This window comes from Nicotiana tabacum, chromosome 10, assembly GCF_000715075.1.
Source record: "Nicotiana tabacum cultivar K326 chromosome 10, ASM71507v2, whole genome shotgun sequence".
Classification (NCBI taxonomy): Eukaryota; Viridiplantae; Streptophyta; class Magnoliopsida; order Solanales; family Solanaceae; genus Nicotiana; species Nicotiana tabacum.
The window spans coordinates 104,246,992-104,256,100 of record NC_134089.1 but is presented as its reverse complement, the minus strand read 5'-3'; positions in this window follow the sequence as shown (position 1 = coordinate 104,256,100).

The window sequence follows — 9,109 nt, the reverse complement described above, 5'->3', positions numbered from 1 at the left end:
CGCAGGACCTGGGATGTGCGACTGTACTTGAAAATGTGCCGTCAGCACTTTGGAAGGCAGGTTTGGTACTATATAAATGAGGGTTACAGTATTATTTCATATTTTGGACTTTGAAAGCTCGGTTGTGATGTGGATTTTTCAAGAAAATCATCGGGGTAAGTGATTGTAACTCGGATTTGGTTAATATATATGAATATATCATTAATTTCATCATTTAATTAGTACTTTGAGATGGAAATTTGGAAAAAAATTTGTAGAAACTTCATAAACTATAAATTGGGGATTTGAAGGTCGAGTTGTGATCAAAATTGACTAATTTTGGTATGGTTGGACTCGTGGTTGAATGTGTATTCAGATTTCGTGACTTCTACTCGATTCCGAGACGTGGTCCCAGGGCTCGGTTTTGTGTTGACTTTTTGACTTTTGACTTAAAGCGTGGTATTTTCTTATGGAATTGATTCCTTTAGCTCGTGTTGATTGTATCGAATTGTTTGTGACTAGATTTGGCCATTCAGAGTTGGAAAATCGTGAAAGAAGCATTCTTACTGATTGATTGAGTTTGGTTCGAGGTAAGTATCTTGTCTAACCTTGTGTTGGGGAACTACCCCTTAAGATTTGAGTCTCCTATGCTAATTGCAGTCCGTATACGCGAGGTGACAAGTGCGTGCTCAGATTTATTTTTGGAAAGTTGGCCTTTTAGGATTCTTAGGTCCTTATATTCACTGAGTATGAAGTTGTTCTTTATATGATTGAGTTTCCTATTTACTAGTTTCATCTCTACATAGTTTAATTGGAATTAATTGCTTTATGATTCACTCTTACTACCTATTTGACTCTTATTTGACTTAACTGAAGATTTTTACCTCTTCTATTGTCATGCTATCTTTTCATAACTGCTTATCTTTATTTGAAATTAGTATTATCTCATCCTGTAATTGTTTAATCTTAATTGAGGTTATGGTTATCTTTCCGGTGCTTATCCTTAATTGAATTTGTTGTATCTTCTTCGTAATTTTCCAACCTTAAAAGAAGTTTAGATATCCTATATCTTAGTTGGCAGGTCTATATTTGGAATTATTTGACTCGTATTAGCTCCTTTGTTGTTGAACTGCATATTGTGGGATCGTTGTTACATATTGTTTTCTCCCTTATTGAGCTGTTCTTATTACGCCTAGTATTCTCTATTGTGGTTATCATTTGTGAATTAGATTTACCGTTTCTTTGCGATCGAAAGTTCTTGAGTTGATTTTCTTGCCGTACTCTTATATTTATTGTCATTGTTGTTGTTGTACTTATTTTGTGATGCACGAGGTTTCTACCGTTCGGTTGTCATTGTGATGCACGAGGTTTCTTCTATGCGGTTATTGTCATTGTGATGCACGAGGTTTCTGCCGTGCTATTGTTACCATTGATAATTGCAGATGCGGCGTGACAAGGTGATCTATATATGTGTGTGGTGTGGGGGGAGGTTGCGCATGTGGCTAGGTGTTAGACCTACGCCACTTTGAGCTTGACTTGACAACGAGAGCGTTGTCATGAGGCAGCAAGAGTGTTGCAAGGCAGGTGCACGAGTAGCACCAAGTCAAAAAGGGAAACGGGCAAGTGATGGCCAAGGGCTTTAACGGAGGTGAGGCAGCTTGGCAAGGGATTGACAATAAGTTGTGAGCTTAAGATGATACTTGATCATGGCAAAGGCATCAAGGCTTGAGGCATTGAATCCAAAGCAAGGCAAAAATGAAGTGGCAAAGGCAGGCCAAAGTGCAACGGGAAGGTAGTGTGCAGGCATACTTGTCATGTCATTGAGTTGCGACAAATGGGCCAAGTTCGTGGGCAATGGCATATGCAAATGTGGCCACAATGTAGCTGGATACAATGGCATTGGTGCCTGATTCAAGCCAAGGCACGAAAATGGGCACCAAGCTTCAGATTGACTAAGTCAAGGGCAGTTACGGCACATGCTGTGCACATGGGAAGCATTTGAGCTTTGCTAAAATGCTGGCAGGAGTGTTAGCACGTTTTTAGGCCCATGATCCCACTATTCTTTAGCATGATTTTCATCATCCTAATAGTTGGGGGTTGTCAACGACACTAGGCTATAATAGTGGGCTGAGTGAGCAAGTGTCTAAGCCTTAAAATGGGCAAAATAGGCTGTTTCATGTTATTATAAAATGGGCAGCACCCTTATGCTTTTGTATGAGAGAAAAACGTGTGGAGTGTATAATTGAGTTAGGAAAGAGTCCTAAGTCTATTTTCAAAGAGTGAAAACTTTTAAGACTAAGAGTAGTCTTGTGAGGGTCAAGACTGATCTTCTTTTTGTACCCAGATGTACCTTGAGTTGAGTTTCTTTGTAAGCTCGAGTTAAATACAAAGTTGAGAAAAGAGTTTCCTGTATATTGTGCCTTGGGTTCATCTATATTTTCTGTCCCTTTACTTATTTTTCGTTGCCTAAAATCAGTCTAACTTACTACGTTGAAAAGATGCCTAAAATATTCTAAGTCCAAAGTTACTGAAATTTTGGCTAAGTGTTGGAGAGGATGAAGTCAAGTGTAAGACTTGGCTGCCGCGCGGGCTGTTTTTGTGTGACATAAAACATGCCCGTGACAACTGGTATCAAAGCCATGTTCATGACAGAGACACGACGGGCAGTGGTAGATTTCGTGGTCTTGTTTGAAGACATGGCTGGTGGTAACAACGAACTGCAAGAAAGGCCAACGAAACTAGAGGCATTGGTGGGATTCTTCCTGATGGTGAAGAAATTCAGACTCTCGTGACAAGGCTTTCCTATCTTGAGGCAGAATTGGCAAGGCTAACTCAAGAGAACGCAGATCTGAAGGTCGAGACAGTGGTTCTACGACGTGATGTGGGTGAGGATGCTCCTCAACGTAGTGTTGAACGTCTCAAGGTGAAAATTCCTAAACCTAAGGCATTTAGTGGTGCAAGGAGTGTACGTGAATTGGAGAATTTTCTTTGGGATATGGAGTATTACTTTCATGCTATTCGTGTGCATGATGAGAAGGAGAAAGTAACCTTGACTAGCATGTATTTGCGTGACGATGTTAAGTTATGGTGGCGCACTCGTGTGGTTGAAGATGAAAGTTTGGGCAGACCAATGACTGAGTCGTGGGAGCGGCTTAAAAAGGAATTGAAGGATCAGTTCCTTCCTAGCAATACATCTTGGATTACTAGGGACAAACTAAAAAAGTTAAGGTAAACCAGATCAGTTAGAGTATATGTCAAAGAATTCACTTCTTTGATTTGAGCATCAGCAACATGTCGGAAGAAGACAAGTTGCACAACTTCATGAGCGGGCTGCAACAGTGGGCACAACTTGAGTTGCGAAGGCAGAATATTCAAAATCTCGCAAGTGTTGTGGCTGCTGCTGATGCATTGGGTGATCAGATTTTTACTTAAAAGTCCAACTACGGAAAGAAGGACAAGGCTAAGGAGTGGAAAAAATATGAAAACAACAATGCTAATGAAGACAGGGAAGGGAAAGCATGAGGCTGGAACTTTAAAATGCAAGGAGAAGGGAAGCAAATTCAGTGGTTGTTTCCTTTGTGATGGACCACATCGAGCAAGGGACTGCCCGAAGAAGGCAGTGTTAAATGCTATGACTTCCACGGACGAGAGGGCTGCATTGGGAGCAATGAACAGTGACAAAATAAACTACTGGTGTCAATGCAATTGTGGCTGAAGAGAAGGGAGGCCAAGGGGAGTTTCTTGTCAACCCCTTAGGACTCATAAATTGAGCTAACCTCGACGAGGACGTCGAGTTTCAAAGGGTGTGGGTGGTTTGTTAGACCTCCGCCATTTTGAGCTTGACTTGACAATGAAAGCATTGTTATGAGGCACCAAGAGTGTTGCAAGGCAGGTGCACGAGTAGCACCAAGATAAAAAGGGAAACGGGAAAGTGATGGCCAATAGCTTTGATGGAGGCGAGGCAGCTTGGCAAGGGTTTGACAATGAGTTGCGGGCTAAGGATGACCCTTGATCATGGAAAATGCATCAAGGCATGAGGTATTGATGCCAAAGCAAGGCAAAAACGAAGTGGCAAAGGCAGGCCAAAGTGCAACGGGAAGGCAGTGTGCGGGCAGACTTGTCATGGCATTGAGTTGCGGCAAACGGGCCAAGTTCGTGGGCAATGGCATAGGGAAATGTGGCTAAAATATAGCTGGATACAATGGCATTGGTTCCTAATTTAAGCCAACGCATGAAAATGGGCACCAAGCTTTAGATTGACTAAGTCAAGGGCCAATACGGCACATGCTGTGCACATGGGCAGCAGTTAAGCTTTGCTAAAATGCTGGCAGGAGTTTTAGCACGTTTTTGGGGACATGATCCCACTATTCTTTAGCATGATTTGCATGATCCTAGTAGTTGGGGGTTATCAGCTACACTAGGCTAAAGTAGTGGGTTGAGTGGGCAAGTGTCTAAGCCTAAAATGGGCAAAGTGGGCTGTTTCATGTTATTATAAAATGCAGCACCCTTATGCTTTTATAAGAGAAAAAAACGTGTGTAGTGCACAATTGAGTTAGGAAAGAGTCCTAAGTCTATTTTCAAAGAGTGGAAACGTTTAAGACTAAGAGTAGTCTTGTGAGGGTGAAGAGTGATCTTCTTTTTGTACCCGAATGTACCTTGAGTTGAGTTTCTTTGTAAGCTCGAGTTAAATACAAAGTTGGAAAAAGAGTTTTCTGTATATTGTGCCTTGTGTTCATCTATATTTTATGTTCCTTTACTTATTTTTGGTTGCCTAAAATCAGTCCTAACTTACTACGTTGAAAAGCTGCCTAAAATATTCTAAGTCCAAAGTTACTGAAATTTTGACTAAGTGTTGGAGTAGGCTGAAGTCAAGTGTGAGACTTGGCTACCGCGCGGGCTGTTTATGTGTGGCTTAAATATGCCTGTGACACTAGGCAAGGTGGGAACATTATATTGCACGTGTGTCGAGACAAGGTGGTCACTTACTTTAATATTGCACAAGTGGCGAGACAAGGTGGGCTATGTCGGGGATTGGTTTATGATGACTTGTGATGGCCTAGGGGCATTCTTGTTGTTGATATTTGTGTAGTGATACACTTACCTGTGTGAGTTCTATTTTTGTGGAAATTGTGGGAAAACATTCTACGTGTTGTCCGTTTCTTTTTCTATACTTACTAGCTGGCATGATCTATATTAGAACACTTGCACAAGAATACATGTAGTTAAGCACTCCTATCGTTTAAGAGGATGGATCTTAATATTTTTGAGTAGACCTTTTAAATGGGTCGACCTGACCCGGACCCGAACCCGTTGACTCTTGGCCGATGGGTCCTCAATCGGGCCGGTTTGGTTCACTTTCTTATAGGGGCCGGGACGGATTTGACCCATTTATAATCAAAATATGTTGACCCGACCCGGACCCGTAACCCATAATCTCTTAACTCGAGCCCTTATGGGCCGAATCCAATTTAATTAAAAAAAGTTAAAAATTAATAAACAATAACAATTTCAAACTTTATACATATATACGAACTTGAAATTACTACATGTCCTTGAAACCCGTTAGAATAAAATGAATTTGTTAACATGAAGACTTGAGAAACATATGGAATTCTATTATTTCTATAACTAATAGTCTAAACCATATGGAATTCAACTATTTCGACAAGACGCCTCGTAGTGTTTGGTACTATACTCTTTCTTCAATGTTTAGATTCATTTTTTTAACAACTTATATATATATATGTGTGTGTGTGTGTGTGTGTGTGTATGAGCTAGTCCAGGCCGGTTGACCTGTGGGTCAGCTACTGGTTCTGGTCCGGTCCGATCCGGTTTAGTGGATAGCCCGGCCCAGGCACATTAAATTAATAGGTTGGTCCGGTTAGGGTTTCATGGGTCATGGTCCGGTTAACCGGTCAATTTTAATGAATTATGTGGGCCGATTCATGGGTCGATCCGGCGCATTTGACAGGTCTAATTGTTGAGTATTGATGCTTACCTTTGTTACTTGCCTTCTATGTGAGAATGACTCTCTTGATACGTGAGTCACCAGTGTGGTTATAAATTTGTAATAAGGGCACAGTATGCCAAGTGGTTAGGTTTCCCGAATTTGGACCCATGAATTGTGAATACTCAGAGTTTCGGTACCTCATGATGATTATTGGCTAAAACCTGGTGTGAAAGCACATGTTTTTGTTAAGTTATTATTTGAATGTCCTTTATCTATGATCACCGAATTTAAACTGTGTTCCGCTCATCCTACTATGTTATTATTGTGATGTTCTGTTGTTAGTTGTTGTTTTCCTTTTCTTACTGCAATTACCGTATCGTTTTATCATTATGCGTAGTCTTTATATAGATATTGTACTCTGTTGTTCTGTACTTATACGTGTCAGGTTATTTAGTTTAGTAGGTGTCTTGATTGTTCCTCATTTACCCTTTAAAAAATAATTTCCCACTAGTTGAAATGGTCATTTCATTATTTTCCTATAGTTAGGAATTTGAAATCACCTAGAATTTTGGACCTTAAATCATTTCTTATTTGAACTCTGTAGAAACTTATAATATTTCGAAATTTATAATTGATTAAGTTTTATATTATATAAATTATTACCTTGTTTTAAATACTAACATACGTACTTTGTCACAACCCAAATTTCCCTCCGTTGGGTATGGTGATGGCACCTAGTCTTAGGGACTAGGTAAGCCTAACATTAAATGAAACAACAACAATATTTAAATAACATCTAACAATTTGAAATAAAAATATCTTTAAAATTTACATACCCAAAATTGATAGTACAAGTCATAAGCTCTACAGAGTTTGCTAGAAAACCTCTAAAATAGAACTGTCTCGAAATAAGAGTGAACAATGTAAATACAAAATAAGAAGGTGACTTTGAAGCCATCAAACGCAGCAGTAGGTTTACCTTGAGTCTCCACGGCAACGATAGGCACAACTACTAACGATCAAATATTTGGATCTGTACAAAAATTCTGCAGAAGCGTAGTATGTGTACACCACAACGGTACCTAGTAAGTATCAAGACTAACCTCAGAGGAGTAGAAAAATAAGACGATTCGCTGGATTATCATGGGATAGTCCCGGTTTACTGGTACCAGAAAATCGCACTACCAAGGGGTTTCTAAAGATGATGGTTCTGAGAAAGAATGATGACTTGGAGTGCCTGAAGATGTCCTACATAACCTTCAGCTTCCTATATGAACGATATGGACACAGTAAATCTTACCGTATCTTTTATAATGAATTAACCATCACTTCCCTGGGTTGGACTCATCGTAGGGCTTTTATATTCATCGTCTGCTTTCTAGGTATGATAGTGTTTCCAAACCAAGGGGACAGAATTTACACCAGGTTGGCCATGGTAACTAAAGCTTTAATGGAGGGAATTGAGGGACAAACATATACTATTGTTCCGATGATTGTAGCAGACATATACCGGGATCTGGATCATTGCAAGAAAGGGTTCAAACATTTTGAGGGTTGCAACTTGCTATTGTAGATTTGGTTGTTAGAACATCTTCAGAGGAGCCAATACCGCCAAGAGTTTCCACGGAGACCATGGAACGATCACATAGCTTTCCACCATCCTAAAAGAATGACCTTTATCCCAGACAGGTTTGCATAACCAGAGAATGCTACAGAATGGGCACAGTTTTAAGCAATTTGACCGAGGACCAGGTTCATTGGATGTTCGAGTGGTTCCTACTAATGAATTCATTATCAGATCCAGGGATGTTCAGCATTCGATGTTGATTGGGTTAAGGGGAATATATCCCTATGTTCCCAGTTTGCTACATGTCCCCTCTGTTTCATAGAAATTGATTGTACTTCATGTTAGAAATCATGTTTTAGGCCCTATGATATCACTGTTGGGACCTGTAGAGGTCATGTACTTGCCAAATTAGTTGGTAATGGCTGTTTTGTACTCAATCATAGCTTTTCTTGCTTATTATGACTCAGTCTCTTACTGTTCATTATTGATAGATGTTATTATCTTTGTTTGGGCTGTTTTATATTTCTGAGAGCCCGAGAGACTAGGGAGGTTGATGACTGAGTGAGGCTTAGGGCCAAGTGGTGAGATATTGATATTATGGCACGTGAGTTGTCCGTGCAACACGTGAGTTGTTCGTGCAGATTACAGCGCTTGGGCTGAAGGAGCCCCTCCGGAGTCTGCCACCCCCAGTGAGCGCATGTACCTATTGAGTGTGAGTACTAAGGGCTGAGAGCCGAGTGATTGAGCTGTTGAGTTGAGTTGAGAGACTGTTGTCTTGAGGGACTGTACTTGCCTTCAATTATTGTTGCTCTAAAGTTGTTATCTGTCCTTGTTGTGCAGATTCCTGGAAGACTTGATATCTGGTCTACTTGAGCCTGAGCTGATTTGTCCTAAACTGCTAGATTAGAAAACTGCTAAATTTTTGGAATAAACTGGATTTGCATAGCTCATCACTACTTCTCAGTTCCTTATTTGTTTCCGTTACTTACTGAGAAGGAAGTACTCACGTTACCTACACTTTGTGTGCAGATTCAGGTGAGACCGGTTGCAGAGTTCATTGAGTTCGTGCGCAGTTGGCTATCGAAGACATACGAGGTAGATGCTGGCATCCGCAGCCCTTGTCTTTCCCTCCATTGTTATCTTTTCTTTCTGTTTAGTATTAGCGGATTATTGTAAACTCTGATACTAGATTGATTTTAGATGCTCATGACATAGTGACACCCCGATGTCGGGCTATCTTTTCGCATTTTATTTTGAGTTTAACTCTTTTTATGAAATCTCTGTTATGAAAAGGTTTTGAACTATCTTCTTATGATATTGATGTGTTTTATGGAAATGTCGGCTTGTCTAGTACCACGATAGACGCCATCACAACGGGTTAAGTATTTGGATCGTGACATATAGATATTTATAGATAGATAAGTATAGGTAAAAATCATAAATTGGATATATAAAAGTTTACACTTTCTCTTACTTATATAGATGTATTTTACTTGGTGTTGTGTCTGTCTAGCATCAAAATGTAGTAGTTTACATGGAAATAATAGATAGGGTGAAATTTTTTCTAAAATTATCCGAAATAACAATAATAACTATATACGGATAAAGCGATG